Source organism: Armigeres subalbatus, chromosome 1, assembly GCF_024139115.2.
Source record: "Armigeres subalbatus isolate Guangzhou_Male chromosome 1, GZ_Asu_2, whole genome shotgun sequence".
NCBI classification, from domain to species: Eukaryota; Metazoa; Arthropoda; class Insecta; order Diptera; family Culicidae; genus Armigeres; species Armigeres subalbatus.
Genome location: NC_085139.1, coordinates 26,558,278 through 26,581,910, shown reverse-complemented (window position 1 = coordinate 26,581,910; position 23,633 = coordinate 26,558,278). Strand labels below are relative to the sequence as shown.

Genomic DNA, 23,633 nt, shown 5'->3' with positions numbered 1-23,633 from the left:
GTCTAGATTAAATTTAGAAAAACATTTTTGTTTTCATTTCGGATCATCTGGCGATTTTTCATTTCTCATTTTTCATTTCTTACTTCTTACTTTTCACTCCTCACTTCGCACTTCTCACGTCTCACTTTTCACTTCTCACTGCTCACATCGGCCCATAGGGGAAAGAAATGGCAGAAATGACGCTTAACTTTTAAAAGAACATATGTCACCTTTTATTCATGAATTAATTTGTGTACTGCAATCAAAAGCTATCATATTGGTCTGTTGATCGCAATATTAAAATTCATTCATGAAAATATGTTTCTTAGGTCATTTTGAAAAAATAAACGAGAATTTTCAGTGTATACATGAAATCTTAAAATAGGTACTTTTTAACTCATTAATGGGTTTCTATGTTTCTTTGTGAAGTCTTTTCTTCCGTGTAAGCTGTGTATTCTATGCTGTCAGTGTGCCGGTTTCGAATAAATTGTGTCTTGGGAGAGCATAACCTAGAAAATCGATAGCTTATTTGTTACGAAATAATGATGTCTCATAACTCTTTGAATATTTACTATTTTTTTAGAAGTGCCATCATTATGAAACTCAATAGTGAACAAGAAGAAAACATTCCCCATCGAATGCAACTTGTTGTAGCAAAATCGATTCAGGTTTAGTACTAGAAAAATTGGCTAATGTTTCAATGTGCACACACATACGCACACACACACACACGGACAGACAGACATTTGCTCAGTTTGTCGAGCTGAATCGAATGGTATATAATACTATGGGTCTACAAGCGCTCTATAAAAAGTACGTTTTGGGAGTGAAATGAAAGCCTTTCTGGTACAACTTTGTTGTACGAGAAAGGCAAAAGGTAAGCATGGTCAAATTAATGGCGGCGGAGCATTGTCGGCAAGTGATATGCGTTTGGGGAAATTGTTTTCTTTAACATTTTTTTACACAATAATAATTTTCTGGAGCGAAAATAGCTGGGTACCGGTCACCCAGATATTTTCGCTTGTTCTGTTACCCAGATTTGAGTGTAGGTACCCGAACCCAAATTAGAGTAACCACGGTTTTGTCGAATCTGGGTCACTTTGACATGATTCTGGGTCGGTCCAGGTTAGCGTGTACGGTGATTTTGACTTTGGCTATACCCCTCACTGAGCCAAATCTTCCTCCTTAGGGTTGAATCAGGAGTGATTCAGTTTGATTCTAAATTTTCGACCACTATTCTAGTTTGCATCTGGAGCAAAATAGAACAAACTCGCTGGTTCCCCCAGCAGTGTTTTATTCATGTTTTTCAAATTTTCAATTAATTGAAATCATTATATTACTGCCAAGAAAGGCGCCGGAATTGCAAAGTGGATTGATCCGTAGATAAAATGACGCATCCATACACCAAAACAATTGAAAAATATTTGAATCTCGTGATTCAATCGTGGTTCAAATCTGCAGAAAATAGAACGGAGCGTTATACCAGTTTTATTTTTTTGACAGTTGACTGGTATAAAAACTGAATCTAGAACAGCTGCTGGGAAATTCAATGTTTCAGATTTCATATTCAAACTGACAGCCCCGAACGATTTGAATCACTGCTGATTTTACTCGTGTTCCGGATGATCGTCATTCGAATTTTTCTCACGTTGGTGGAGCGAAGCGAATGATTATCATCTCATTTTCAACACGTTTGGAGCAAGGTTGCCAGATGAAAAGAATACAAATAGCATCTGATAAAGTGAGGACTGGTGAGGATTTGTGAATGATATCAATCCGAAAATAACTGGCTTTTTCATTTCATTATTTAATGTTATTTTTACCTCTTTCGTTTTTCAGAGACATGAAATCAAAAATAAACATTCACAAATTCATTATTTATTTTATTAAAGCGTTTTCTTTTGGAAATTAAGGCAAAACGATTGCATCATTTTGTTAAACTGATAGCGGAGGCAAAGTTGTACATTTGATCTCGATTGTATATATTCAGTTGCAACCACGGCTGAATCCATGGCGTGCCGTTGAAATAGATGGTGTCGGAGGCTCTGCGCTGTTTGCTAGTTTTTCACAACGATGTCTGCGACCGTAAAGGTTCTGCGCGATTTTCCAATTGGTTTCGGTGGCGTAAAAATGGATGGTGTCGGAGACTGCGCTGCTTCCCAATTTTCTGCTACGATTTCGGTGGCCCTAGATGCTCTGCGCAGTTTTCCGCAAAGATTCCGGTGCCGTAGAAATGGATGGTGTCGGAGGCTCTGCGCTATCTTCCAATTTTCCGCAACGGTTATGGTCCAGGTTATGGCGGCATGAATAGCACTATGAAATTACAATATTTTTTAACCTATTTTATTAATTTATTGCACGGCTTACCTAATTTTGCTAATTATGTGAGAACGTGAAGAATCCATATCTTTTGGCTGTATACTCAGCGGCACCAGAAATAATAACTAACAAGAGCGAAAAAAAAATAAAGACATGAGAACGGCGCAGATGACGGAAACCAAACCCAATGCCAAGTCAGTGACCTTCAGTATGACAAATCGTTAGAAAACTGAATGATTGTCGTTATAGGGCGCGATCAAAACAAATATCATCCGCTTATCGGATGAGGTTCGGCTGCTATCGAGTAATGTATGATTGTATGATATTTGATGATGGTATGTGTATCATCTGAAATTCGGATGATTTTTCTTTCGAATAGTAATGAATGTGGCAATCGTTACCCTCTCTCATATGATAGAAGAACGATGTACGATAGCGTGTATTGCAATTCAGTCGATATAAGGATGGGGTTTGGGTTCAGTGCTGGTATGGCGGGTTGATCTCGCTGGAACGTTGATGTTGACATTACTCAGCAGCGTCGGACAGTCAATGTTGTGAGACAGGATATCGAACACGAACAACCGTTGAAGAAGGATTCTCCTGCTAGCCAGAGATGACAAATAAATTAATCCACAGCGATGCTCATATTGTGGAAAACGGACGGGGTCATTCCACGGGAGTCGACGAAGCGCAAATCGAATGAAATTTCGTTGAATTCGCTCGATCCGATTTACTCTGCACCATATGATATGGAGCCGACACGAGGACAGCGTATTCCAGTGTACTGCGGACCAGGGCGCAGTAGAGAGAATTCAAGCAGTATATATCTTCAAATTCCTGACCGTTTTGTTTTATAAATCCAAGCATTGCATACGCCTTGGCGGTTGTTGTAGTTATGTGCAAATTGAAGTTGAGCCTCGAATCTAGCTGGACGCCAAGGTCCTTGACGGTGCTGACTCTTGTGATACTGGCGGCAGACATATTATAATCAAAGACAGACGGACTTCTCGATCTACTGAACGATATTACATTGCATTTTTTGACGTTGATTTCCATTCCATTTAGCTTGCACCAGTTTACCAATGCGTCGACGTCAGCTTGGAGAGCACAGCATTCTACCAATGATGACACAACTCGAAAGAATTTCAAGTCATCAGCGAACATCGCTTTCACAAAAAGCACAAATATGAGTGGACCTAGGTGACTTCATTGTAGAACGCCGGAAGAGATAGCGAAAGAATCCGAGCAGGTTCCGTTAATGCGCACGTATGCTCTACGATAATTTAGGTAGGAATATATCCAACGAGTCAGCCAGGTGAGTAGGCCGATTCTGTCCAATTTATCAACAGTCAATAAATGCGGCAGTCGATCAAACGCTTTGGTGAAGTCAATATAAATGGCATTGATGGCGATTCTAGAGGGCATTGACCAAAGAAGAAACGATTGACATGAGATTGGTCGTGGTAGATCTTTTTTTTTCACAAACCCATGTTGATGTTCAGAAATGATATTATCTTCGGGTAAAACGCGTCGTAGACCAGGCTCTCGAAAACTTTTGAAAAGCTATTCAGGATCGATATACTCCGATAGTTTTCCATATTGTGAATGCTACCGGATTTGTGCAGAGGGGTGATAGCAGCGCTTTTCCATATACACGGGAACGTACCTTCCGACATTGAAAGATTGATAAGAAAATTATTTTGAGCTTTTTAGTGGAATGTCTTCACTTGTCATAAGACGAGTTAATACAATCCCATTGAATTCCACCACTTAAATTGTATCTTGACAGATACGTATTTCGACCTCAACAGTAAGGCCGTCTTCAGTGTCTCGTACTTGACTCGACTCGAGTCGCTTGTCCCGTCGACATGAGCGTTTTACTTCCTTCTCAAGAGCCGAACATCGTTGACGAGCTGAGACTTTGGCTCCTCTGGATTTTGATTGCTCTATCGCGGTGTTGGCTTCTCTTCGCTCCTCTATCTTCCTCCAGGTCTCATCGGTCGCCTAGATTGTTCTCGCTGGTGGCGATGGAGGCATTCTTGATGTCGGTTCATTGGTCTTCCACGCTGCCACCTTCCGGAATATCTGCAGTACGCGTCTCCAGTTCTTCAACGAAGGACTGTTTCACCGTGGCATCTTCCAGTCGGCGTGTGTTGAATCGTCGTCCAACTCTTTCCTCCTGCCGAAAAATCCGCGCAATGCGCAGGCGTATTTCGCCGATGATGAGGTGATGATCAGACGCGATATCGGCACTACGTTTATTCCGTACATCAAGAAGGCTCCGCGTTTCCATTTTCGGCTGATGCAGATGTGGTCGATTTGATTTTCTGTAAAGCCGTGACGGGAGACCCACGTGACCTTGTGAACCGGTCGATGAGGGAAGAGCGATCCCCCGATCACCATGTCGTTATTACCACAAAAATTCTGCGAACAGCTCTACCAACCAGAGATTGCAACATTTTATTGCAAATTCGCATTAGTTTTGCGTACAGTTTGCCATAGATTGCGACATATGGACAGATTGTATTAAGTAAACGGCAGGCCCTTGAATTAGGTCTCCGGTCACGAGAAAATAAGAACTGGTTATGTGTTAGTGTCTACTTCTTCTTCTTATTGGCATTACATCCCCACACTGGGACAGAGCCGCCCGCAGCTTAGTGTTCATTAAGCACTTCCACAGTTATTAACTGCGAGATTTCTAAGCCAGGTTACCATTTTTGCATTCGTATATCATGAGGCTAGTACGATGATACTTTTATGCCCAGGGAAGTCGAGACAATTTCCAATCCGAAAATTGCCTAGACCGCCACCGGGAATCGAACCCAGCCACCCTCAGCATGGTCTTGCTTTGTAGCCGCGCGTCTTACCGCACGGCTAAGGAGGGTTAGTGTCTACAATGAATCTAATTTTTCACTTTCCCATCGAGGAGGGAAATGCTGGTTATATCGACAACCTCAGCAACCATACCAAAAAATTCGAACAAAAACGGGAATTGAACCCGGACCCTCCACGCTTAGCTTATTTACCAGATGAGGAACGATGAGACCAAAGGCAATCATAATCCACGTTTCGTGCTATGCGGATGTGACAAGTGGAAGGGTAACAGGGATAGCAATGAGTGATACGAGTAGAATAAGCACCATTCATATTTGTGTCCTTTTCCGTTATCAAGCTAAATGGGATCGGGAAGATTGTGTGGGTTAAAGTTATATTGCTGTACACGATTCATATACTAAGTATAGAACATGTAGAACAAGTCTTGTTCTAGGAGGAGCCAACGAGATTCGTTTGGATGTATTGATCGAAATCAAATAAACCGAATTAATGCAATGAGCTGTAAATACAAAAATATTAACAAGTATGACATTCTCTGATCGGTTTGAATGCGAGATTTGATACAAAATGCTTAATACAAAGAATGTCACACAGAATTGTTTTGAGTCTAGTTGACGTGGAAAAAAATATAATCTCATTACTCCAATCCTGAGATCTAACTTTCCAACATCGCCAATGCTCGATTGAAAACTGTAAACAAACAAGGTCAATGATAGCAATGACGATGGTGAAAAATAAGAACAAATTCAAATTTAAATCAAAGGATTGCTTAGTACACTGAAACCAAGAAAGGTGCAGGGACAGAAAAAGTCATTTCAACTACACTCAAACAGCTGACATCCAACACACAATCAAGTTGCTAGTCCTTCCCGAATTTGAATGTGCGAATGAATAGGACGGCATGTGCACGAACAGCAGCAAGCGTCGACTCTCGGTGTCAGCGTTGTTTCGTGCGGTGTCAAAATGAATCTTCAGCTTGGCACATTGATATTCAATTTGAAATCTCAAAATATGAATATCATTTCATACTGTGGTGCATGGATTCAACATTTTGAAGTTAGATTTCTAAAATATATGCATCTGTTTAGTATATAAAGTAAAATAATCATCATTTATCGGTGCGAATCAACCGCAATTCAAAATATTCATTTCAGCCCCGGTGGATATTCATTTTTTACGCTCGATTATCAATCGGCTATTGAGGATCGGGCGGTAAATTTGGTATGGAAGTTTGACAGCATGCTGCGAGATGTTCGTGCCTGTAATTGCCGAGCGTCTGATCAAAACAAACACGAATCAATGACGAAGCTGCCTACTGAGCATCGATGCAACTGATAGTAGAACGAAGATTTCCGTCCTTGGAAAGGTGTATTAATTTGATTTGACCTCTACATCTTGATTATTATATCTATGAGCAAAGTGTACACAATTTCTGGGATGTAGATTGTGGTTCGTGAAAAGCAACACAAATTAGACGATAAATATTTTTATTTGGTTTAGGAAACTATAATAAATTAAAAAAAACAGATTAATCCACCTAGTGGTGAAGGAGCCTTTCACGTGTGTTATAAAAATAGTATTTTAGCCTTAACTTTTGAGCCCATAGTCCGATATCGACAACTTTCAATAGGAAACAATGGGAAAGGATTTCGCATCGAATTTAATCTGTTTTGAGCAAATCGGTTATGAACAAATGCCAGAAAAATGAGTGAGAAATTTTAGCGCGCCCATTTTTGGTTTAAAAAAATTGTATTTTGGCCATAACGTCTAAGTCCATAGTCCGATTTGGCCAATTTTCAATAAAAAAATTGGGACAGGATTCTGCGTCGAATGCAACTAGTTGCAAACAGATCAATTAAGGATAATAATGCCTAAAAATGACTGAGTTTTTTCGACGGGTTTTGCGCATACACACACAGAGATATCACATCAATTTGTCGAGATTAGTAGATCGGTATATAACACTATGGGTCTCCGCGCCTCCTATAAACAGTTCGTTTTTGGAGAGAACATGTAGCCTTTACGTATACTTTTATACGAGAAAGGAAAAAAAATTCTTTATACAGTAGCCGTTTGATAACTGCAAAATGTTTACTTTTCAGTTAACGAATGCCGTTTGATAACTGCAACGCATTCTAGACGTCAAACGGTTGTCAATCGACGTCAGATGTAATAAAAGTGCATCTAAATGTGCAGCGCAATGCAGCTGTCATTGAGTTTGACGTCGGTTTGAAGTTTAGCGGTCCGGTAACTGCAAAACTGTTGCAACTATCGAATTGCAGTTAAAAAGCATTGCAGTTAAATGATTTGCAGTTATCGAACGTTGCTTGACATTGCTTGTTGCAGGTAAGAAGGTGAATTCATTCAATTTTGTGAATTTTGTGCACTTTCGAATGTATGGGTGAGGAAGCCATAACAAGCCATACCATCTGTCATTATTGGACTCCGTACTAAGTACCCTTTGGTAGGGGAGATGAAGACCGCCAGCTGTCATGGAGAGGAAAAGTAGAATCATTGAAATTTCACACGGTGTGGCATAGGAAATGAAGTGTATATTTGTTATAAAACAAAAATTAAAGATGTTTTCAAAAAAATCTTGGTTTAAGGGGTTAGAATTTTAAAAGCACACATAATAGTCAAGATATCTCGGAAGATATTTTTTTATAACGTCCTAGAGGCATTTTAATCTTCATTTTCTATACATATCATGTCATGTAAGATTTCCATGGTTCTAATTTTTCTCGAAACTTTTCCAGGTGGCAGCACTGAAGAAGGAACCGCCCCTATTGAACCTGAATAGCCACATAAAAAACCCACAGTAGGCTACAATATCTTAATCAACGCAAACTTTTCGAGTTCCAGTAATGCTAGATTTTCTTCCAAATTTCTTTGTCGATCATTATTTGGTTGATTAAAAGTTGATTAAAATAATAAACATGACAGTTGCGCATTGCTTCTATATTGACTGGTGTGCCCGAAACGCGAGTACTTTAAAATTTGGATTCCGTGGAATTTCCTTTAAACCATTCAGCCAAACAGATGCTGAATGACATTTAGCCAAACGAACGGTTTGGCCGAACCGGTCATTGGGGGCTGTACACTAATTACGTAAGGGCTTATGTGGGAGGGGTGTTGGTCATTTTCAGCAACTAAAAAAATATTTGTTAGCATTTTATATATCCCGTCGAAGTGAATATGTGATGGCGAGGTGTTGCAACGTTACAGGTCACGCTGTAGAACTTCTGAACTGAAGAGTTTTGCCATTTTAGTTAAAGTTTAGTGTTCGTTAGGTTAATACTATGGCAACATTTTTGCTTCGACTAACCCCGATATAACCATACTTTTTCATAAAAGTGTCGCAGGCCAAGGAGAAAACGTCAATGTCCTATGATGATACCCTTGTTTGAGCCTACCAAATGAACGAGTGTGGAAAAAAACAAGCGTATCGGTCATTTTAACAAAACAATTTTCAATAGCTACCTATTTGTATATACAATAAACTACGAAAAAAAAAATCACATAAATGCTATAATACTATTTAATGCCATTCTGCTTTTGCATTCGTGCAATAACTATATATCACAAACATGTATCATGCCCTGAAGGATCTCATGAATCCAAAAACCTCTGGAAAGCAATAAACCTGCCATGCCAGCAAAAAGTGTTGCGGTCTCGACGCGATTGCCTCCTCTCATCTATCATTTTCGACGGTTGTGTTCCTGCCCACATAAACACCACCGCCCACGCCTTTTCCGCTCGTCCTCTAGTTCGCCTGGGGCCTGCAGGGATCTATCACAGGATGTGGCAAGAGATATTCAAAACCGTTATAAAATAACATCAAGCATTATTCTCATTCATTGCTTTTCGATAAGGTCACCGTCGTCGTCGTCATCTTCGGTGCGGTACGGTTTGTGCAGCGTGTTTTCTGCTGCTGTTGCTCGCTGCAGACGACAGCAAATCTCCTCTAATCACCGTCGTCGTCCTGAACTATATAATGATGATGATGATGATGATGATTATGTTGGTATGTGGCGGGACCAGCCAACAGCTTATGAAGCTTTATGCTTTGATCGGAAAACGACTGCCGGGGGAGGTTAAGGTTGTCAATATATCACAGTCTTTATGGCAGCCGCCGACGACGACGCCCCCTCCTTGAACTACGATTAGGTGTATGTACGTAGGTGATTCCTCCGATGATGACATCGCATCACGGAAACTCACCGACTGGGTACGGGGTTTCACTCTTGAAGATATGTACCCGGTTTTGTGTGCATAGGTGGGTGAAATAAAATGAAGCAATCTGCTGGGTTGAGATGCTTATCCGCAAATGGATGATGAGATATACTTGTTGGCAACATTCCCTTGCTTAAAAGGATCAGATAAGAACAAATTTGTAAGCTGATATCGAAAGGCAATACGATTGAGTCTATATTCGCACGCAGTCAGTAATGGGTGGGAATCGATATGAAGCATCTGGCAAAGTGTGTTTGAAATAATATCAGGTATCAACTGTGTTATGTATTGTATATAATTAGATTGGAATTTTGATTTACTTCGTAAGTGGAAGGAGCTTTGCGTGACCCACATTCCCTAACCCACAGTCGAGTGCATACATGAAGGTTGTAACATTTTGCGAATGCTTCCATGAATTCTATTTCCATATGGCAGTCCGTTTCATACCGAAACTCAATATAGTTGAGTGGCAAACACATAAGTTCGTGTTGATCTTTGCTTGCCGATAAACTGCCCGAAGTGTTTGAACAAGTTGCTGTTTGCAGTGCAGGTTGCGGCGACTGAATGGAAATGTTGAAAGATTTCGTTAGCTTTGAGTTACTCGACTGCAACTTATTATTTATATTCTATTTATTTCCTTTTTCTTGGGTTGTGAGGAAATCACGCGTTAAGATGATGAAGACATTGGTAGGTTAAAACATCATTTATTCAATATTGTTGCATTAATGTTAGATGTTTGCTGACTCTGTTAAACCTATTTGAAAAGCTGCATGTTTCTGCAAGCAGATCCTTTCAAAGCTCGCTAGTCTAGATGAGGGGCGGGATTCTGTGCAGAGCTTATAAAGCGGCACCCGTCGAGGCGGGAGGCGACTCAATAAGCCGCCTCTAAAACAAATCATTAAGAAGAAAATTGAAGCAAATATAACTCTTCCTATAAATATACTCTTTCAAGGGTGGAAGTTCGGACATGGAATTGCAAGTTGTGAGGTTTTGCAAGTTACGGCACGATAATCTTCTATGAATTACGTCCTTTCAATATAGATATCGTGGCGCATCAAGGTCACCAAGCTTCTTCTACCAAAGCTATGGTATCAAAAACGAACAGGGAACCGACTTCATAGTGCTGGACTATTTAATATGAATGTTTTGAAAAAGCCACTATCTGCAATAATCTGCTTCATTTTTTGTTTAACGTTAGCTGCATCTACATTCGCCCACACAGTGGCTCTGATATCTACACAAAACACGTGGCCTCTATAAACCTGATACTGAATCGAGAGTCATGACGATTTCAGCTATGTTATCGTATGCCTCAGATGTTATAACCTCTCGAATCAAGTCTATAATTCCGATGTAGAAATTAACGGATACTTGCTAATCATCGCGTCAACTGAGCAGGAGCTTGCTTTTGACGTAGGACTACGTCTGTCTTTTTTATATTGGGGTACACTTTGCGATTGCGAAAATCGGAGACAGTCAAGAAAATATGATAGACTTTAATATCTCATCCGTTTCGCGATGGATTTCCATTTTTTTGGATTGTATTGCGAGTTTCCGGTAGCGAGTAGAGCAGAACTACCAAAGTGGACACAAAGCAAACAAAACTGGAGGGCTAAAGCACCAAGAAGACAAATAAAGCCACAAATCCCACATTAATACATATATCTGGGGCATTTGCCCTAATCTTCCTCTTATTACGTTCTCATTGCTTCATCCCTTCTCTCTTCGTCTTACTCCTTCTTCTCTACTTCTTCCATTTTACAAACTAATCTGTTCAGTACTCACGGTGCCATTCGATTTCCGGACCAGCTACTCGGGGCGTCCTCCTACTGTGCCGAACCTCGTCGCGGACGGACAACTGCCTTCGCACCACCTACGCATTCTGCCCTCAACTTGTCGCGTTTCCGATATTCTTCTCGACCCGCTACGCCGATGCCGCTGCTGGAGACCCCTCTGGCCGTCCAGTGCGACCGGGTAGCTGGATGGGGTCCCTCCGAGGCACTTCCTTCCCGCGTCGAGTCTTCCACACACCTTTTTCCGTTCGTTACGCCGCACTGCGCCGTTCCTGCTGCGGAACCGAAAGACACACGACCCGGATCTCAATGTTGACAATATGGTTGCAGGACTACGCCTTGTGTTGGCCGATGAAAAACCCGAGCCCCAAAAAGAAACTTGTGGAGGCGAACATTGGTCTAATTAGACATGTTTGCCACAATTTGGTTGCGCGAAGCTTACCCGATGGGGTCCTTTTATCTTCGTGGCTCGAAGCTGCGTAGTACCTGCTCTCGAACGAACAAAACCGATTGCGTAAGGTATCTGTTATTGTATATTCTAATTCCTCGGATCTTTGACTAGCTCTATTCGGCTGCTCCACGTTTTTCCTGTACATCAGAAGTTTGAGGTCAGGTTTGAGGTTATACCACCTGTTGTCCGAGAGCAACTTTACAGGAAATTACCTTCGGGTAAATTTCTCCGGGGACAGAATTACGACAACCAACGGGAACGAATCAAACAGCTGCACTTCCGGATCAAACTTTGCGTCCGTTGATTCGACTGCGGCGAGTGTCTTACTGTGAGTTGAGATTCGGAAAATGAATCACGTCGCATTGGAAGATTCACACAAAGTTACCTAATTTCTGGCAATGCGGACCGATGCACAATCGTTTTTCCTGCGTTGGCACTTTGGCAGTCGTTTACGATTCCGGTGACTTTCAAGGCACTTCACCTTTTTTGTTCCTGACGAACGCGCGGCAAAACGAACAGAATGATTTGTCTCTCTGATCGGTGACACTTGTCTCTCGATTTGTTTTCCTATCGATTCTGTCAATGAGCTATCAGCCGATGACAGTTCGAAAGTGATCCTCGCAGGGGTGGAGATGCGTTCAATTCCGCAGTTGGTTTTCGAAACAGAACACTGAGAGAAATTATGTTTTGTTTCTCCATGCTTAATATGCTTTTAGCGATTTTGATGCGAATTTTCGTTGTTTCGGATTTATACAGATGTCGTTTGGCATCCATTGCTTACTAATCAAAATCAAACGTAATACAACTCTACCGTTTTTCATAAAACGATGATAAATTATTTTATTATTTATTCAGACTAAGGCCGAAGTGGCCTGTGCGGTATATAAGAGTCTTCTCCATTCGGCTCGGTCCATGGCTACACGTCGCCAACCACGCAGTCTACGGAGGGTCCGCAAGTCATCTTCCACCTGATCGATCCACCTTGCCCGCTGCGCACCTCGTCTTCTTGTGCCCGTCGGATCGTTGTCGAGAACCATTTTCACCGGGTTACTGTCCGACATTCTGGCTACGTGCCCGGCCCATCGTAGTCGTCCGATTTTCGCGGTGTGAACGATGGATGGTTCTCCCAACAGCTGATGCAATTCGTGGTTCATTCGCCTCCTCCACGTACCGTCCGCCATCTGCACCCCACCATAGATGGTACGCAGCACTTTCCTTTCGAAAACTCCAAGTGCGCGTTGGTCCTCCACGAGCATCGTCCAGGTCTCGTGTCCGTAGAGGACTACCGGTCTAATTAGCGTTTTGTAGATTGTCAGTTTGGTACGGCGGCGAACTCTATTCGATCGGAGCGTCTTGCGGAGTCAAAGTACGTACGATTTCCAGCCACTATGCGTCTCCGAATTTCTCTGCTGATGTCATTTTCGGCAGTCACCAGTGAGCCCAAGTACACAAATTCTTCTACCACCTCGATTTCGTCACCACCAATGCAAACTCGCGGTGGGTGGCTCACATTGTCTTCTCTTGAACCTCTTCCTATCATGTACTTCGTCTTCGACGTGTTGATGACTAGTCCGATCCGCTTAGCTTCCCTCTTCAGTCTGATGTAGGCTTCCTCCATCTTCTCAAAGTTACGTGCCATAATATCTATGTCGTCGGCGAAACCAAATAGCTGGACGGACTTATTGAAAATTGTACCACTCGTGTTAATCCCTGCTCTTCGTATTACACCTTCCAAAGCGATGTTGAATAGCAAACACGAAAGACCATCACCTTGCCGTAACCCTCTGCGGGTTTCGAAGGGACTCGAGAATGCCCCTGAAACTCGAACTACGCACATCACCCGATCCATCGTCGCTTTGATCAACCGTGTCAGTTTATCCGGAAAACCGTGTTCGTGCATTAGCTGCCATAGCTGGTCCCGATCGATTGTATCATATGCGGCTTTGAAGTCGATGAATAGATGATGTGTGGGCACATTGTATTCGCGGCATTTCTGCAGTACTTGGCGAATGGCAAACACCTGGTCCGTGGTGGAGCGTTCGCCCATAAAACCCGCCTGGTACTGCCCCACGAACTCCCTTGCAGTTGGTGCTAGTCGACGGCATAAAATTTGGGAGAGTACCTTGTAGGCGGCGTTCAGCAATGTGATTGCGCGGTAGTTGCTACAATCCAGCTTATCGCCCTTTTTGTAGATGGGACACACGACACCTTCCATCCACTCCTGCGGCAAAACTTCCTCCTCCCAAATCTTGGTAATGACCCAGTGCAGCGCTCTAGCCAGTGCCTCACCACCGTGTTTAAATAGCTCTCCTGGTAGTTGGTCAACCCCAGGGGCTTTGTTTTTCTGGTGCCGGCCAATCTCCTCCTGGATTTCCTGGAGATCCGGAGCCGGTAGAATTAAGTCCTGCGCGCGTTCTCCCAGGTCCATCACCATACCGCCATCTTCGTCTGCCACATCGCCATTCAGGTGTTCTTCGTAGTGCTGCCGCCACCTTTGGATCACCTCACGCTCGTTGGTAAGAAGGTTCCCGTTTATGTCCTTACACATATCGGGCTGTGGCACGTGGCCCTTACGTGAACGGTTCAACTTCTCATAGAACTTTCGTGTGTTATTAGCGCGGTACAGTTGCTCCGTTTCTTCACGGTCTCGATCTTCCTGCTGGCGCTTTTTCCTCCGGAAAATCGAGTTTTGTCTGTTCCGCGCCTGTTTATATCGTGCCTCGTTCGCCCTCGTGTGGTGTTGCAGCAATCTCGCCCATGCTGCATTCTTCTCTTCCACTAACTGCTCACATTCGCCGTCATACCAGTCGTTTCTCTGATCCGGGGGCACCGTGCCAAGTGCAGCGGTTGCGGTGCTACCAATGGCGGATCGAATATCTCTCCTGCCATCTTCAAGAGATGCTGCGCCTAGCTGCTCTTCCGTTGGAAGTGCCACTTCCAGCTGCTGCGCGTATTCTTGGGCTAGTCTACCGTCTTGTAGCCGCCCAATGTTAAGCCGCGGCGTCCGACTTCGACGCGTGTTGTACACCGTCGAGAGTTTTGAGCGCAGGCATACTGCAACGAGGTAGTGGTCGGATTCAATATTCGCACTGCGGTAAGTGCGGACGTTCGTGATGTCGGAGAAGAATTTACCGTCGATTAGAACGTGGTCGATTTGGTTTTCCGTTTCTTGGTTAGGTGATCTCCATGTGGCCTTGTGGATATTTTTGCGGGGAAAGAAGGTGCTTCGGACTACCATTCCACGGGAGGCTGCGAAGTTTATGCATCGTTGGCCGTTGTCATTCGATACGGTGTGCAGACTATCCGGTCCGATGACCGGTCTATACATTTCCTTCCTACCTGTGCGTTCATGTCACCGATGACGATTTTGACGTCCCGCAGTGGGCATCCATCGTATATCTGCTCCAGCTGTGCGTAGAACGCTTCTTTCTCGTCGTCGGGTCTCCCTTCGTGTGGGCAGTGCACGTTGATGATGCTGTAGTTGAAGAAACGGCCTTTAATCCTCAGCTTGCACATCCTTGCGTTGATTGGCTGCCACCCAATCACGCGTTGGCGCATCTTACCCAGCACTATGAAGCCGGTTCCCAGCTCGTTGGTGGTGCCACAGCTTTGGTAGAAGGTAGCCGCTCGATGCCCGCTTTTCCACACTTTCTGCCCTGTCCAGCAAATCTCCTGCAGCGCCACGACGTCGAAGTTGCGGGGATGTAATTCATCGTAGATCATCCTGTCGCAACCTGCGAAACCTAGCGACTTGCAATTCCATGTTCCAAGCTTCCAATCGTGATCCTGTATTCGTCGCCTAGGTCTTTGCCGATTATATCGAGTCGCATTATCTCTTATATTGTTCGTAATGATTGGTTTTCTAGGCGGCTTATTGGGCCTGCGCAAACCTCCTGTCTCGTCGGAGGGCCGTCGTGTCAGGGCTGTTTAGCGTCCCACCTAACACCAGGACTTGGGCTTGTGCGCTTTGAGCGGCACACGGTCGCTTTGGTGGAGCCTACTTGCGGATACATGCAGCTTTTTATAGAGGTTTAACAGGGCCCACTGTCAAACCCCACCACATCCTAGGCAAGCCCCACAACTCGCAGATGGCCTGGGGAGGGTTCGTCAAGCCCTTGGACATAGTCCCTGCTGCCCGAAAACGATGATAAAACGATTTATTAAAAATTCAACAATGTTTCAATCATCCTCCTAGGATGATGGTCAATGACAAATCGGTCAACTAAACTCTTGAGCAGACCTCAAGTTACAATCGGTTCCTTAACCTAACTCAACTATATACGCAATCCTAGGCTGCTTGCCAAATCTTCTTCTTACCGCAGACAGACGTTTATGCTCATACATTTGAATTCGATTTTCTTGTGTAAATTTTCAAATCTAAATACGTTGGAATTGCATAGCACGCTAGCGCCGCCTATACAACTTATTGCTACATGAAAACTGACGTTTTGCCGATCGCCTTCTATCTCACCCACGTTTGCCACCCAACGAACCATGGAAGCAAAACAGAAATACTCAACAAAGATCTCCCCGCACGGCCGCAACAATCTTTTTTTTATCTAAACGACTTTACAATCGACTTAAACAAGGTAGCTAAGCAAATCACTTTACTTGCAGTTCTTGCCACGATATAGTAAAGAAATTGTGAAGCAGCGTGTATGCTGTTACCATCTTTTCGGAACATCTCGTTGGCTATTTTACATAGATCCTTGCTTTCACATGCATTTTTTTTGGCGATTGTGCATGGACCGAAAATTGTAGATTTTTTTCATTGCAAAACCAACGAATAGTCCAGTCAATTAGGCCATGGAAAAGGATTTAAAAATCAAAAATGAAGTAACTCGTCATGAGTAACATATATCAGTTCTGGCATGCTGAGCATTTTTCGATTCATTTTTCAACAGCGCGTGTGTGCGTGATCATGCATTTTTATGAAGAGTCTCATCCAGCAGATCCGATCATATTTTATTTTGATGAATTAAAAATATATTTTGATGAATTGAAAATCAAAACAAAACGGCAAATAACGTTTGCCGGGTTTGCCGTTTTGACATGTGGCGCCATCTCTTCGCTTATTGCCACTTGGAAATCCGACGGCCATGTTTTTTACACAAGTTAGCGAGTCGAACTTGAACGTCTGTCTGCGTTCTTACTGACATCGTCATCACTAACTGACTTAACTACACGCCAGCTGCATCTAGCAGAAACTTCGACCTCTCAAATCGTCTCTGACCAAAGTCCTTGCTAGCTTCCACAAATCCGAGCCAAACTACGGCAAAACATTCAAATCGGATTTTAGCCTATTGTATTGACTAAAATAGGCTAAATTTCTCACAAAATGTTAAGAAGCTATATTTACAGACTATTTACATAGACAAAATTGGTTTGTTTTGGTTTTGTATGGAATACTGAGAAAAGACGCATTTACTCGACTAAAGTGTCATGAGGACTCAGTGCTTTAACTCTTGGCCACGCATACGATTTTAATGGATGTACTTTTGCCACTTTTAGCTCTGTGCAGTGTATCGACGAATATTTGGTGGAACGGCTCGATTTCTCTCGATTGGCTAACGGTCTAACCACCGGCTGTGCTCATGATGGCGGTCTTCGGTGCTTCTTCTCTCTCCCGTTTGGGACTTGTCCTGTTCCCGGACAACATCTTCTTGCTTTTCTCTCTCCTCCTGTTTCCGCAAAATCGTTGTTCCCTTGCGCCGGATAGTGGCCGTAAGCATTAGATTTTTGGTCTTCGACTCGGAGCTTCAACTCCTCCTACCCAGGAACTGATCTGCTCTTCTTTGGAGTCCCTTCAATCCGCTGCCAGTTTACTGGGTACGATTTCTCTCGCTTCGTGAACGGCGCACGGTTCATTCCCTGGCGCGATGGGAATGCTGGGTGAGCCGCAAGTTATGCAATCTACTTTTGTTTCGGGAACGTTTGTTCCCCTCTCCTCCACTCTCAGTACTGCACTGTCGTTGCTCCCTTGCGCCGGATAGTGGCCGTATGCTTCGACCCCCGCCGAACGGATTTTTGGTCCTCGACCGAGGCCTCCACTCCTCCTATCCAGGAACTGAACTGCCGTCCTGCAGAGTTCCCTGCAACACGTTTCCAGTTTAACAGGGTACGATTTCTCTCGCTTCGTGAATGGCGCGCGGTTCTTTGTGGCTCATTCCCTGGCGCGACGGGACGGGAATGTTGATGAACCACATTGTTCGGCGACCGCTTTGGTCTTCCCCTGCGTTTGGAGGTTGGTCTTCCTCCGGTAGTTGCTCTGCCGATTGATTGTCGAGGTGGAGAGGTAGTTTATTAAAGTTGTTGCTCATCACACCTGACTGTGCCATTTATCACGCTTGGCCACGGATTTTCCTGAGCGTAGTGCTCGTTGTCCCCAGACTCTGTCTGCTTCTGGTTGGCAGGTATTACCTGTGTACTATTGAACACTGTCGTTTAATCGGCTTTGATGGAATCGGCCTTTCTTCCAACTCAAAACGTCTTCTAACAGGTGTATCGCTGCTTCGGTCGCTCGTGGCTGTTTTTGATCCGCTCGATGATGAGCTTCTGAATACGGTGAATCGTCGACAATCTCATCTCCTGGGCGACCTTTGGATCCTCCGTCGTATTGCTGTGTGTAGAGTGTAGAGATCCGTTTGTGTGTAGAGATCCGTTTGTAGCAGCAGATTACGTCCGAAATTGGCTTCGTGCGGACTTACACCCGTTGCTTCGTGTTTCGCTGCGTTGATCGCCGCTGCGATGGCCGGCAACTTGTCGTCTTGTTGTCTTGTGTTGTTCGCTAGTGGCGAATAGTAGGCAGTCTTCATGTGGCCGATCTTGTGCTTTGCTCGTTAGGATTTGAACACCACTGACGCGAACTGTTTCCCGTTGTCCGACAGTATCAGCCGAGGACGTGAGAATCTCAAACATACTTCTTCCTCTAGAAACTCCACCATCTTCTGCGAATCGGTTGTGCGCATGGGTTTGACGATCATATACTTGCTCTCCCAATCTACTACCACTAGCAACACTGTGTTCCCTCGTTTGGAACGCGTGAGTGGACCCACGAAATCGATCGATATCATCTCCCAAGGAATCTTCGCGGCTTGGGCTTCCCCATTTACGGCATCATCGTCACACCGGGCGCCTTACAGGCTTTGCAAGTTGTGCAATTCCGCACGTAGTCTCTGATCTCCTGCTGCATCTGCGGCCAGTAGTAGTGGGCTTGTAGTTTGTGTCAAGCTTTGTAGAATCGTAGTTTCGAGTTGTACGCAAAAGTGACGTAGGACTACGTAGCAATACGAAATGGATGGTATTCGCCATCATAATTTGTGTCTCTTTATTAGCATTGAACAGATTGCTCGGAGATCAACTGAATCAAGAAATCGAATAGGAGCCTCCAGTTGGATGGACGTTGAGTCTCCAACCGTGGAAAAGGGAATAACACGATTCATCGGCCGCTCACCACTCGACTGGCTTTCGATTGAGGATATCACAATCCTAGAAGACACCATCCTCAAAAATGTCCGAAATAAAGGAGAAATAGGCAGAATCGGAAGTGGCGTGAAACCAAACGCAATTATATTTATATGCAACATTCGATATCTGCCCGCGATAGAAGCGAATGTGCATCATTTTCAATAGCACCGGTGACAAGTGAGAGGAACTTACACATTATAATTACACACAGTTGTTTTCAGGACTTGAACTTTTTATCCAAGATATTAACCGTTGGGAAAAATATTCACCCAATAAACAAACTTTTCGGCTTATGCTTTCGAATTTATTCGGTTAAACGACAATGACAATTCTGAAAAGAACCTTAATTTAAAAAAAAAGCGCCATTTCAGACACTAAACGATATTTTCCACTAAGATGGCGTCTGTCGTCGGCGAAAAGTGAACATTTTTGGAAAGATTATTTGGTTTGGTTTTGTAGTAATTTTCCAATGACCAATTTCCAATTTTCTTCAAAGTGCAAAGCCTAATCGTTTGGCGATGTCAGAAAGTTACTTATCGGTAGCAGAATCGGAGCAAATGGGATTAACTCATAAGATACAAGAAAAATGCTTACCGGCATGCGCAATCGGGATTCTATAGAGAGCGGTCGCGGATCATGGGAGAGAATGCGCTTTTTCAATAACTAACTGAAACCAAACGCTTGTCGGAGCCTTGCGTTGAAATTCCCCTTCGTGCTGTAATTGTCCGTCGTCCACTCGATGACTTTCGCCATCATTGGGAATACATTTTCAGCATCGCCACCGGTGGCGCGGGATCCCTACAGACGCCATCACCAATGTTTTCTGTTGAAACTGCTACAAATGTCCGCTCTGTTTGAAATCTTGTTCGACCGCCCTCTGCGGAACCCCGAGCTTTCTTGTATTCAATAAAATAAGCCCTTTAGCCCCGCCTCGTTGTGATCCGATGTGGGTGTAAATATGATGTGCACTAATAATTAACTCATAATTAACGAAGGGGCGGAGCTAATGGGATTAATTCATTAGATACAAGAAAGCTGCTCTTGGGCGCGTGCGAGTCATTTTGATCAGGATTCTACAGAAAGCGGTCCCGAAGCATAGGAGACTGGAAATTTCAAGCACCCTGTGAAATTTTCTCTCAAGATACTGAGTTTGGTTATAATGGTTCAATAAACGTTTTGTTGAAAAGAGTAAGAAAATAAATTTGACCCAAGACAAAATTTTCTTCATAGTGCAAAACATAATCACTTAGCGTCTGTCGGTCTGAGCGACGGTCACCGGTGGATGGACGCTGTAGAAATTTTACTCTAAAGTAGTGTCTTTATCGATTTGGCTGTCGTCGGCAGAAAGTGAGCTTTTTGGCAAGATTCCTTGGTTTTGTATCTGTTAGTCATTGAAAATTAAATCGATTTTTTCCCGTCTGCCATTTTATAGAAAAGAAGGTTGATCCGAGAATAATTTTCTCAAAAGTGCAAAACTTAAATGTTTGGCGACGACAGAAAGTTGCCATTGGGTAGCAGAATCACAAGCACGCGTCGGACGAAGATGAGGCAATAAATTTGTTCAAATAGATAAAATCACCAACAGCAACCAAACTACCACGGCGATGCCACCGAAACAGACCATTTTTGCAATCAAACTCTTCTGTCCAGAAAATGCTGGTCCTGAGACGATCCAATTTTCTGTCCCCAATGCACTTTACCAAAACTAACAGCAATCCAATTAGATTACTTTTTGGAAAGACGCTAAAATTTCAAATAATTCAGCATGGCCTCTGCATCACGCGGAATCGCAACAGATGATCAACCCTTTCTTTACATAACGTTGACGACCACCATAAATGCGATGGTTTTCCGTTGAAAATGCTACCAGTGCCATAGTGCTGCTCTTTCCGTACCGCTGCGTCCACTCTGCGCGACATCTTATTTGAACTGAGGATTAGATCCGAACCCGCAAGTTCTTCCAATTCTTAGTTGTTTGCCAGACGTTCCCGGCAGCAAAGACAAAGTACATGCTTGTGGGCGGAACCGAGTGCGACAGGGCCCGCCTGGGAAGCAGTGTTACGATAGACGGGGATACCTTCGAGGTGGTCGAGGAATTCGTCTACCTCGGATCCTTGCTAACGGCTGACAACAACGTTAGTCGTGAAATACGAAAGCGCATCATCTGTGGAAGTCGGGCCTACCTCGGGCTCCAGAAGAAACTGCGGTCGAAAAAGATTCGCCACCGCACCAAATGTGTCATGTACAAGACGCTTATAAGACTGGTTGTCCTCTACGGACATGAAACATGGACAATGCTCGAGGAGGACTTGCAAGCACTCGGAGTATTCGAGAGACGGGTACTTAGGACCATCTTTGGCGGTGTGCAGGAAGACGGTGTGTGGCGGCGAAGAATGAACCATGAGCTCGCCGAACTCTACGGCGAACCCAGTATCCAGAAGGTAGCTAAAGCCGGAAGGGTACGATGGGCAGGACATGTTGCAAGAATGCCGTACAGCAACCCTGCAAAGATGGTGTTCGCTTCCGATCCGGCAGGTACGAGACGGCGTGGAGCGCAGCGAGTGAGATGGGCAGACCAGGTGCAAAACGACTTGGCGAGCGTGGGGCGTATCCGAGGATGGAGAGATGCGGCCTCGAACCGTGCATTGTGGCGTCAAATTGTTGATTCAGTGTTGTCTGTTTAGATGTTAACTAATGAATGAAATGAACGTTCCCGGCAGCGAACCCAGCTACTGCGTGGCCTCGACGACGTGGACGAAAAGGAGCTGATGAGGAGCCCACGATGAAGGACCTCAAGCAAATCAAGGTCATAAACAGCACTGTCGTCGAGTGGACAAAGTACAAGCCCGTGCATCGTGACGTCACGCAGTGCATGAACTGTCTCCGCTTCGGCCATGGCACGCGAAACTGCTTCATGAACCCACGATGAACCGGTGCGGCGGAGTCCACGGCATCGACGAGTGCGAGCAAATGGGAGAGGCTGACCCCAAGTGTGTCAACTGCGGAGAAAAGAATCGGGCCACCACGAAGGTCTGCCCGAAACGCGCTAAGTTCTGCGAAATCCGCAAGAAAGCTTCCACAAAAAATCGTCCAGCCCGAAGCTCGCCCCCATTGCTCGACGAACGAAACTTCACGACAATCCCGCGTCGGCCGATTCCGTTCCTTCCGCCGCTGCAACAGGAAAGAAGACTCGCAGCTGCTGCTGCCTCGGTCCCACCGGAAGTCAAGCCAAGCAAAGCAAGCAGAGGGGGAGGAGTGGCAATCGCTTTGAGGTGCAACATTGCCTGCCGCCTGCTGCCGCATTTCAAGCTCAAAATCATCGAAGCCATTGTAGTGGAAGTCACCACATCCGTCGGAGTCGTCACGTTCATCGTGGTTTACTGTCCCACACAAGTCAAAGTCGACGACGGCACGTCGGCCGAACTACGAAGGGATTTAGTGAAGCTCTGAGCCCTGACAGCCCTACCCGGTTGACACGGTCCGGGGCCCATGCAACACTCGACATCTTTATCACGAACATGAACGGTCACGTCTCCCAGTCACCACTATCTGGTGGTGGCGGAAATTGAAACTTCGGTGAATCGGCACGAGCTAACCCGGCGAAACTACGTCGAAGACTATGAAGACGTCGACGAGCAGCTGCACGCCATCCAGGAGGCGCTCTCCCTAGCCCGCGAGCAGAATGTGCCAAAGGCCCAGCAGGTAAGCAACATCCTGACCATTGATACACTCACCAAAGATTTGATCCGTCTGGCAGTACCAACGTACTGGGCTGCCTGCACTTAAGACCTGGTGCAATCGCATGACTAAAATGATCCAACCCAGGATAGTGGACCTCAGAAATAGTGATTTTTACAATAAGATCTGCGCACTGTGGTAAGCCGTTCTGGAAGTTGACCAAAATTCTAAAATCCAAGTCTTGGCCCATTCCACCTTTGATCCCACTAGACAACAATGACTCTAAGGATCGCTTGATAACTCCTGCAGAGAAGGCAGCCGAAATTGGTCGCCAAATCTTGGACAGAACATCATCAGTCCACATGAAGCAGCCGTTACGACTTTCCGGAGGAGTTGAAGATCTCAGCTGGCGAACTGATGGCCTATATCAAATCATCAAAAAACATAAAGGCCATAGGCTTTGACAGCATCCTAAATTTCAAGCTCAAACACATAAGTGCTCCATTCTTTGAGCACCTTTCGCTGATCTTCAATCAGTGTATGCGACTCAGCTACTTCCCATCGTCCTGGAGGTCTGCGAAAGTCATTCCCATCAGGAAGCCTGGGAAGAATCCTTCCTCTCCAAAAAGCTATCGTCCCATCAGTCTTCTCTCAGGGTTATCCAAGCTGTTTGAAAAAGCAATATACCACCGTCTACTCGACAGGCGATGAGCAGTTTGGTTTCCTACGTGGTCGAGCAACTGTACACCAACTGACCCAAGTTACCAACGTCCTCAGACGGATCAAGTATGACTCTCACACATCCGCCATGGCCTTACTCGATATCGAGAAGACATTAATTTTATTAATGGATTAACAAACTTAACGAGCGCTTTGGT

The 23,633-nt window shown here is 44.5% G+C and overlaps 1 long non-coding RNA gene across 1 annotated transcript; it reads right to left on the bottom strand.

Annotated features, from left to right (window-relative positions):
* Positions 1-1,849: 1,849 nt before the first annotated feature.
* LOC134208196 (uncharacterized) lies at positions 1,850-2,482 on the bottom strand. The gene is made up of 2 exons (XR_009978540.1): positions 2,347-2,482; positions 1,850-2,240 (listed from the first exon to the last, which is right to left on the bottom strand). It is a non-coding gene; the product is annotated as an uncharacterized LOC134208196 (long non-coding RNA).
* Positions 2,483-23,633: the final 21,151 nt, after the last annotated feature.